The following is a 10,303-nucleotide window of genomic DNA, read 5'->3' as shown; positions in this document are numbered from 1 at the left end:
CAGCTCATCTATGTTAAGCCCGGTTGGCAGGGAGGCCAGCTTCACTAAAGGGAGTAGGGCCCTTCACAGAACTTATGTCACATTCTGACCCCATGCTGCCGCTTTTGGACAGATTGCAGAACGGAGAGAGATGTGCGTGACGCTTGTGTGTGGATCTTTACATGTGGACGAAGACAGAAAAAAATCCTGGCCATTTTAGGAACTGGAGTCCATTTAAAATCTACATGATAACAAGGGACCCTTATCGTCGTCTAAATTGGTCTGGCTTTGTTAAGTAGTTTAGGAAAAAAGAAAAAAACATTATGTACAGTGACATATATTGTATTGTTGGGTGGGGGGCATGATTACTGTCACAAGCTGAAATCCTGGTTTAGACTTTCATCTCTCCTATGGTCTACTGAGTGAAACACCACAAAGTCTGTCTGATGTGCTTTGTTAGAAAGTGCTTGCTGGTCTGAGCAGCTCACAAAAGCACTAAACCCATGACGAACTCAAGATGCCACACAGGCCAGCTCTGTCTCACGGAGATCCGTCACATACGAAGGATGGAAGTAACACACTAAATGCTGAAAATTAGGCTAATAAAAATGCATGTGAATTACAGTTAGTCAATAAAATACATGCAAATCGAGAAATGGAGTGATACTTAGTTCTTTGATTGAAACAGTTTTTGTTACTTCCACTTCTCGCAGATAAAGAAAAAGTTTGGCTTGCCTCCTCCTCCTCCGCTATCAGGTGTGTGTTTGTGTGTGTGTGTGTGTGTGTGTGGCCCACTGACCTGTCAAGGTTAACAACTCCAAAAGAATTTCCGTGTTTGCTGACTCGAGGTAAGCTAGGGACTTAAGCCTGATTTTTTAGCACCACGTTAGACACACATCGGTTCTTACAGATCAGTTTTTACCGTGGATGACCTACCGCCCCTCACATTACAAGGATGGTCCTTCAGCAGGGAATTCTTACACCGCGACCTCCTCAACTATTTCCATTAGTTTGTATCAATAGCCAAATCAAGCCAATGTGATCAACGTGACACTGAAGGATGTGGTCTGGACTCACAGAGGCTTGGCTTAACAGAACTAACGCACACGTACAAACGATTGGCGTTTAGGAATCATTAGTTGCTGCAGTGTTGTGTGTCTAACGCAGTATTCTCCCGACAGCTGAAGAGTTTGGCAAGTCTTAGGCATTCCACAGTTTACCTGTGGGGCGGCACCCTGTCTACTGAGGGACATATGCAAGGATCACAGCGGTGGACCATGGAGGCAGTTGGGTTCGTGCTGGCGTTGGCAGGTGGCGTGGTTAGGGGCAAGCCTTTGCGTTTTAACCCCTTAATGGTTCGATGCACTGATATAGTCCATCTCAGGTGTATTAGAATGGTGCAGTTTAGCACTACTGTCACTTTAAGCGTTGCACTGCAGTATCCATCGGGACGAGACCCCCCCCCCCACCACCACACACACACACACACACACACACACACACACACACAAGATCAGCAGGATGGACGTACAAGCTGTCTTCAAGCAGGATGAAGAGGACGTGGTGGAGATTTCACACACTTCACAGAGTACATGCTTTGGTGGAATGATCAATGACTCCTTCTCTGCTGCGCTTGGGTAATATTACTTACTGAGTAAGGTTTTCAAACATAAATTCAAAGAGAAAAAGCAAAGGACGTACGTCCTGTGATAACTGAGAAGTACTGGTGTACCCCAGGAGCTGCTGACAGAAGACAGTAGACGAAAACTGCCAGACGCAGGAGAAGTTTCTTCGCTCGGGTCATCACCCTCATAAACCTCTGAGCAGTGTCTCCTGCTACGCCATAAACACTGTTGTTTCTCCAGACAGTTACTACATCCTGCTTCACATCTACAGTACTGTAACATACAAACACTCGTACATCACAGTTTCATTTCCATACGTGTGTGTGACTGATGTTAGCACTACACATGCACTTTAAGTACTGTTTGTGCTTTGTATATTGCTTGTATGTTGCATGTAGTCTGTATTGCTTAAGGGTCACCACTGGTCAGAAGCAGCTTATGATGGCGAAGATGATCTTGAGCGTGCAGCTGGTGTCTGCATCCATCACGCTGCCCCCATTCTCATGTGTGATGTGTGATGTGTGATTCTGATCGCTAACCTTGAAAGTCCAGTGTGGCTACGTACACACAACCCTCACGGAGGAGGTACAGCGACTGTCCAAGGGTAGGCCAGTTGAACTTTCTGATCAACATTTATTTGCTAGATGCGGAAGTGACAAAAATTAAATAATAAATGAGGAATGTAACAAAATTACTAATGTTAAATGCTAAATAATAAATTAACTAATAAAATTAATAAGAATTGCTCACATTAAATGAAAAACGTCTTGGGCTAAACTATAAATGATGCAAGACGCCAAAAACTCATATCATTTAATAAAAGTTTTTAGTTTACATTCATTTTATTAATTTTTCCTTTTGTTTTTCCCATCCAAATGCTATTTTAGTAAAACATATTTTATCACAATCTATCAAATCAACACTTTTAAAATAAAGTTACAGTAAACTTTATCAAATCAAATAACTTGATTACTCAATTTTTTCAATGTGCATTTTTACTAATTTCAATTAACACACATTTTTGTCATTTAATTTGTTCCTTCCAGCCCTCAAACTTCACGACATGATGTTGCAACAAAACTGCCCCAAACAGACCCAGAAGAACAGACGCAAAAATAAGATACCCAAGATAACAGACCCAAGCATCTGTGCATGGATCTCACATTAGCATGTTTCATTGTAGCTATTGCATCATCGTGCATCATCACACGTCACGTCTGTTTGCACCGTGAACAGAGAGTGGCAGTAATGAGAAATTCTGATACCTCATTTTTGTTGTTGTTGTTGTTTTTGAAGTATTATTACCTGTACAGAAATGGGGACGCTCGCGGACTCTGGACATTCTAATCCTAAATAATCTGTGGCGATTAGGGCTGCGAAACTGAGAAGTAGAATAATACTAAATAATTCGAGAGTAAAGATTTGTACCCACTCTACAAAGGAAGCAAGGTTTTACAAGAGCAGTATGTGCGTTAGAGATGTGATTTGGATCTTATCTTGTTTGCTGGCCTTGGCTTTCTGGCCCATCACTGGAATAATCCGTAGACTGTGTCTGGCGTAATCACAGCTGCGTTAAGCACTCTTTTATTAAGCGGCTGTGGAATAAGACTTCAGGAATAAGACTGAAGTCTTTTCACTCCATCCACACAGTAAGAGCTGCTGTCTTTCAGTGTGCTCAAACAAACAACCCTTGAAGCTAAATGGCTGTGGGTGGACGTTGCACTGAAACTATAGGTCTATAGGAGTTAAGTGTGACTATACAAACTGGTGGTTGAAGGTGACGTTAATCTCAGTAACACGGTGTTGACAGATGGAAAATGGATTTTGTCATGTTTAAACTATCAAAGCTACTGTATATATATTCATGTCGTATCAGTCACATCTGTGATCTGCAAACAAACTTGTGCTTTCTCTACCTCTCTAATTCTATTTTTTTAAAATAAAAAATGCATTATACACACCTAGGACCTGGGAACACTGGTATTTTTGGGTCTGAATTTTTTATTAAGGTACTTTGTCAATACATTAACTCCCCCACATACACACTGTTTCAAGATTGAGAAACACACACACACACACACACGGTTAGGGAAGTTGTATTGTATTGTAAACTGGATATGTCCTAAATGATAGAAGTGACATTTTAGTTAAACAAACATTCTCACTAATCTAGACTTATCAATATTCTCTTTAAAAAAGAAAAAAAAGGGTTTTTTAAATATAAGGAAGGATCAGACCGATCCCTCTGCAATTAAGAATTCATGAATGGGAGAATTTAAACCCTTAACAACAAAGGAGAAACTCAGAAACCTCTTTAGGCATTAAGAAATCTCCCAGCCTCAGAGACGTGGAAAATCAGGTCCATATCTCGCAACCCCCCAAATGGTCTTTCCCTGGTGTGAGGGGTTTGCAGGCGCTTGCCGATATACAGCCCTGCAGAAATGCTGTGTGCAGTTGGGTAGGGGTAGTTCGACTTTTCGGGGGCTTCACATTAATTGGTGGCTCATCCTAGACAGGCAGACCCTGGCAGACACGCTAAGTTTCCTGAGTAACGTTAAATAACGCGGCCCTACGGCTCAGACACGGTGACCTCCTAACAGTGGTGTCATGCAGTAGAACGCTTGATACACACACACACACACACACACACACACACACAGGAGAGAAAGAGCAGTAGCTAACGCATCCTACTCTTAGACAGTCCTGTTGTCCACCTTCCTGCATTGCTCACACCTTCATATCAGCATGAAGGTGTGTGTGTCCCCCCACACCTCCACGTGTCCAAGGCCAAGCACTCACACATGGTCATAACTAAAGTGCTGTGTATGAGAAGGTGGCGTGTCTGTGCATGCATTTCAGTGGGCTTGACTCCGTCAGACAGAAGCAGAGTGAGGGGAAGGCCTGGTTTTACTCAGCGTGGGTTACTGTGAGGGTCCTTTAGCACTCTCTGTTTGTGTGTGTTTCTGTTTTTTGAAGTACAACTGCACACACACACACAAACAGGCAAGTTTGCTTCTCTTCTCTTTTAGCCACATATTTGCTTTTCAGGTTTTATTGTGTTTGGTTCAGAGCGATAGAACATGAGTCACATGTCAGTGCGGACGAACTTCAAATACAGACTCGACCAAAAAGAAGTGTGGAGGCTGGGAGAGAAGAGATATTTACTGAGAAAGACACCGGAGCCGAGTGCTCACACCGGGCCCAGCGTGGGTACAAACAGAAGGACTTGATTCAGGTGCAGTTTGTCATAGGTCAGCTTGATCACAGTTCACGTAAAGGCACTCATTTAAAGATCCAAACACACAGCAAGGAAACACCCCCAACAGTAGAGTTAACCCTTCAGCTCCAGGGCGAGTAGGAAAAAGAAAAGACATGATCCATGAACCTGTGTGAAGGGGAGAGAGCTTCACACCAGTCTGCGCCATGTTGGCAAGGACGTAGGCCTTCACACGGATGGCCAACAGTGAGAGCTCTTTACGTCAAGCTGTCCATTTTGTGACCTTCATAGCGTGTATGCAAAACTGTCAGCACGTGGTGGTGGTGGGGGTCTTCTGGCCGGAGCCACAGGCTCCTGGAAACCTCACATAGAACACAACACACCATTACATTTTTTGAGGGACCTAGCACATAGATTCCAAAAATGATTACACTGTCTATAAAAATGTTTAAGAGGGCAGCTACATTTGGACATTGTACAATATTGCAATTAAATTGCTGTATTCTGATTTGTTGTGTCATATATGCAAATCACGGGGGTGGACCATTGATGTATAGTTATATGATTAGCCTGCACTGTGATTTACATTTGTGCCGTAATTCATCAAAACACAGAACACGCATCTCGAAGGAATATGATTGGTCAGAATGCTCACAGCACACAATAGGAAAAAAGTGACTTGTTAGAGTGCTCATTTGCATAGTACAGCTACCTGGTGGGTAAAATCACAGTTAAAGCTACCAAACACATAATGTAAAAACAACTTACAGAAGGACAGACAAAGGTAGGAAGGCTTGTCTGAAACTCTTCCGCCTACCTGTTTGAACTCATCAGCAAGGCTTTCATTTACAAGTCAGGTCATCCCATAACACTGAGGGATTACATCAGGTCAAATCACAACAAAATCCCTTCATCAAATCAGGTTAACCTTGAAGAAATTAAACTTAGTAAATTGCTTAATTTGAATTTTAATTCAACAGCTTCCCTTGTGGGATCACGACCATCTTCTCGCAATGCATTCCTCTCCACCCCAACATCCGTCTGTCATGTAGCTCCCCCATCTATGACACACTGAGCTTTGGTATATATATATGCACATTTTTCATTATGCACATTATAATTAAATAAGTGACATTCCCCTGATTTTTGCTGCTGTAACCCAAAATATCAAATTGCTTGCGCAAACCCAGTAAATGACTACATGCCTGCCACAGATCAAATTGTAAACTAACATGAACCAGATTTAAATAATGACTAAATCAACATTGATAGCGGTCCTTATACATTCGTTATACGGTCGTTATACATTCGTTATACGGTCGTTATACATTCGTTATACGGTCGTTATGTATACTTTCAGTGGTATACGTACACCGCTGGCACGTATTTGTCAGCTTTGACGATGTAGGATGTCAGAGTCGTGTGTGAAATATTTTCCCTCAGTCGACTAATGCACAGGTCAATCGCGAGATCTTGGCTCTCCGTTCACCTGACCAAGTCGATGACCACCGTTCACGAGGCTAATCAATAGACGCTGCTCTAAAAATACCCTCGAGGGGACCGGCTGCATGCTGCGCGTTGTATCTTAGTGACCACGTCGTTTTCCCGGAGGTTAATGCTTCTTTTTCCACAGCATGACACTACCCAGATGGTGAGTCCTTCAGAGGAGCCGGTAAAGAACACACAGAAGGCAGGCTAGTCAGGAGCACGTCTACAAAAACACTCAGCATCACGAACATAAGCAGTGACATGCAGTAGAGGACGCAATTAAAGTACACATGCTGCAGGAAGGAAAATCCATACGAGAACAAACTTCAAAGCTTTGCTTCATCACTTACACGCATATCAATTAACATTAATAAACTGAAGAGATTAAACCGGGTCTTGGACCTTAATTAGATCACTAGGTATTCTCCAATGAAAATTGGCTGAAAATTAGATAGGCAAAGTAGCCGCATAATTACTCATTCAACACTGCTGATGAACACAATTTGACAACACGCTAAAACCAAAGAAGCCTATTAAAGATATAACATGTAGGATATTCTACCTGAGTGAAATCACGTCTCTCATCAGCCACCACAATCGGCAGACGTGCTTCATTCTACTCAGCACGATTTCGCTGTGTGGGTTGGGCACAGCGACGCCTTGCCGTCATTCGAGCTAAACTTCCATTGTGTTTCAAGAACTCCTAACTAACGGAGTCTGAGAAATTCCTTTTATTACACTGCAGAGCCTCAGACTGAAACTAGCCATGGCATTCCATGTTTCCATCCAAGCGGTTGAAATGCCTAGAACGTAACGTAATGCTGAGACACTGGACCGGCTGGTCAGAGGGGTTTCATGAAAATAACACACTGTACAAATGCTTTTCTAGGACTGAATAGTACAGACAGAATAGTGGCTGACCTCTCTCAACCCCAGCATGATCAGTAGATCCAGGGGCTGACCTCCAGAGTTAATTACAATGGCTAGTTGATATATTAGTATACCAGTTTACTTTGAGACCACCATAAACACACAAATTGTATTTTTACTATATATCGTATATTGAATATTCTACATACTATAATGTATATTCCATTATCATCACTAAATAATAATGTCTTACTATATACACACACACACACACACACACACACACACACACACACACACACACACACACACACACACACACACACACACACACACATCATGATGTTCATGTGTAACGTGTGTGTATATACATAGAAGACTCCAGACAGTACGAGCAGTGTACTGTATTAAAACATGTAGAGGTCATTCCAGTCAAGTCCACCAGGTTAATAGAGGTCAAACAGAATATTATAGACAGGGGTCCTTCATCAGCTGAGGAAGTACACTCTTGGAAGTGGAGTGCAGTGGAGTGCGTGCTCCACAAAGGACCTCAGTCTGCAATGCCTTGTTTTTCTGGAAACCTTGTAAACTTAAGTGAAAATGTTGATTACCATATAGATACAAGTACCACATAAACTAGATCACTGCTTGGGCGGCACTCCACAGCGTTTGGAGGTAATGCTGTACACCGGCAGCAGGCCAGGTTGTTCATGCACTCTTCAGTCTAATTCCTATTAAGGAAATAGAACTAGGGAATATACATTCAATTATGTTTTATGTTTTATCTTGTTGGCATAGGAAATGTCATCCACAGAATTTCATCTAGATAAACCTTCAGAGGTCAGTATCAAATGTCACATTTGAGTGTCATAACTCAAATGAGGCTTTTAGCTTTCTGTCTTTCTTGCTCTGGGAGTGATAGACAAGTCTACTGCACACAGACAAGGACCTTCAAAAAAAGTGAAAAATGTGGAAGCATAAAAAACGATGTTATTTCAGATGTGTTTCTGAAGGATGGCTTTCAAGTGTAGAGGGACGTCGGTGTTCAGAATGACACCTGACGTCCATGGCAGCCATTTGTAAACCACACGAGCATGTTCTGGGTTAGAAGCAAAATGTCCCACTAAAGGCCAATAGATGAGGGTAGAGAAGGGGATATCTTCAGAGCAGAGACCTACACCTGGATACATTAATCAGATCCTGTCTGACCCAGAACATGTACGAGGCCCTGGACGAAGGAACAGATTTCACCTGTACTGTTCCTTCGGTTTCATGCCACTGCTAGTCGATCTGGTCCACACCACAACTTGTCAAACCTTCGCACCACAGGACAACCTGAAAAGGTCATTATTTAAGACCAGCTTGAACTCTCAATACCGTTTATACATAGGAAACCATCCAGAAATGAGTGAACATTGTTTCAAACTTGAGAATCTTGACTTCCTCCTTCATAACTTTCAGTGCCTTCTGACACAGACAGCATTAAAAAGGACGTCACTGACTGCTTCTGACAACGTGTAGGACACAAACAATTTCAAATTTTATCTGCCGCAAGAGATAACAAAACAGACAGTACGTCCACGCTTATGGGTTTATGATTTTGTTTTGGCATGTCTTGAAAACATTTTGTTTTCTGAGGCACATCTTGTATGACAGGCGGTTGTCGAATCGACTGATTCGACAGTGTTCCAGGCAAATGGCAGTGTTATGATGAAAGTGTACTGCAGGATAATCCTGCCCCCAGCTTCCTCTTTCTCAGAACGATGGGTGAGCGGTGGCAGTAGTGCAAAGTTGACCCAACAGCGTCGTTTAAACAGCCCTCCTCTTCACTCTTTGCATGCGAGTGGAAATTAACATTGATGAACCTTGCAAACCTGCCGCCTGAACAGCAGTGCAACGTCAAGATTACTTGGGGGAGTTTGTCTGTTGAGACAGATTGAGAAAAGATTTCTGGGGGGAGCCTATTTGTTGAGACACACAGTGTGACAAAGGATCGCGAACATGGTTGTAAAAAGCATGATAATCAAGCCCAATTGATTTTACCGACAGGGTTTTATAATGGAAAAGAAAAAAAATCAAGGGGAATCAAGAAACCTTGTGTGATTACATCAACCAAGATGAGAGGTACCCTTCTGCACTAGACATCTGTCAACACATCTCTAAAAGCCCCGTCACAGAGGGGAGAAAAACATTCATTGGCGAGAAGATGCAGTAATAGATCCGTCAGTGTGCCAGAGCTCTCCTGGACGGCGAACTTTCTCCCAAAGCTCCTCCTGGGATCTACATAATGTGGAGTGTTTATGTAGTCGCCAAAGGACTGTTAGTGAAGACTTATAACAACAGGCCTAACTGGGGCTTCATGCAGTCATAGGTAGATAAAATAAATAAGATGGCTTCCAAAATGCTGAGTCATGTGTGATTTAATCCCTGCGCTCATATGCACCAAATCTCCACTCACACGCCTCATAATTACAGTCATCATGCTGTGAGGGGCCCATTCTGATCAGCAGCTTCCCTCCCAAAGGGGGGGGGGAGGATCATAGCACCCAAGAACTTCTGCCTTAGCTGAAACAGATGGTCTCACTGTAAAGAGCCTGAGTAATTTTAACAACAAGCGTAGAACCATTACACCATTACACCAGCCACCTGGGGGCCATCGTTCAGACACTCTGCAGCTAATTGAAGTGTCATTTTCATCCGCAACTGCCAGCTGCAATCCAGAAGCCTCCGCAAGGGGAAACCAAAATCACAAACGAATGAGACAGAGTCCTCTGGGTTAACAACTGTCTCTCCGTTCAACAACTAAGACACACATTCATATATCTATTTGGTCTCATTTGTGGAAATGAAGTACAAAAGGACGACGGGGATTCAGGTGCTATTTGACATCTAAACCCTGCGACTGGGGACACGGGCGGAGGGGTTCAGGGGCTTCCAGAGCTGGTTGTCATCCGAGCTTATTGGGAATCTTGGCACGAGAGAGCTGCAGAAGGCCCAACAAGAGGAATGTTGTGTTTCGCCGGCTGAATTTCTCCTGGAGGGAAGCATCCATAGTCTTATCTGAATTCAAAGAAGGGTGCAGCAGATTTAATGTCTCTGATCTGCCTGTTTGATATCGTACTCA

The sequence above is a fragment of the Electrophorus electricus genome, chromosome 9 (assembly GCF_013358815.1).
Source record: "Electrophorus electricus isolate fEleEle1 chromosome 9, fEleEle1.pri, whole genome shotgun sequence".
NCBI lineage: Eukaryota > Metazoa > Chordata > Actinopteri > Gymnotiformes > Gymnotidae > Electrophorus > Electrophorus electricus.
This window is presented reverse-complemented; position numbering follows the sequence as displayed.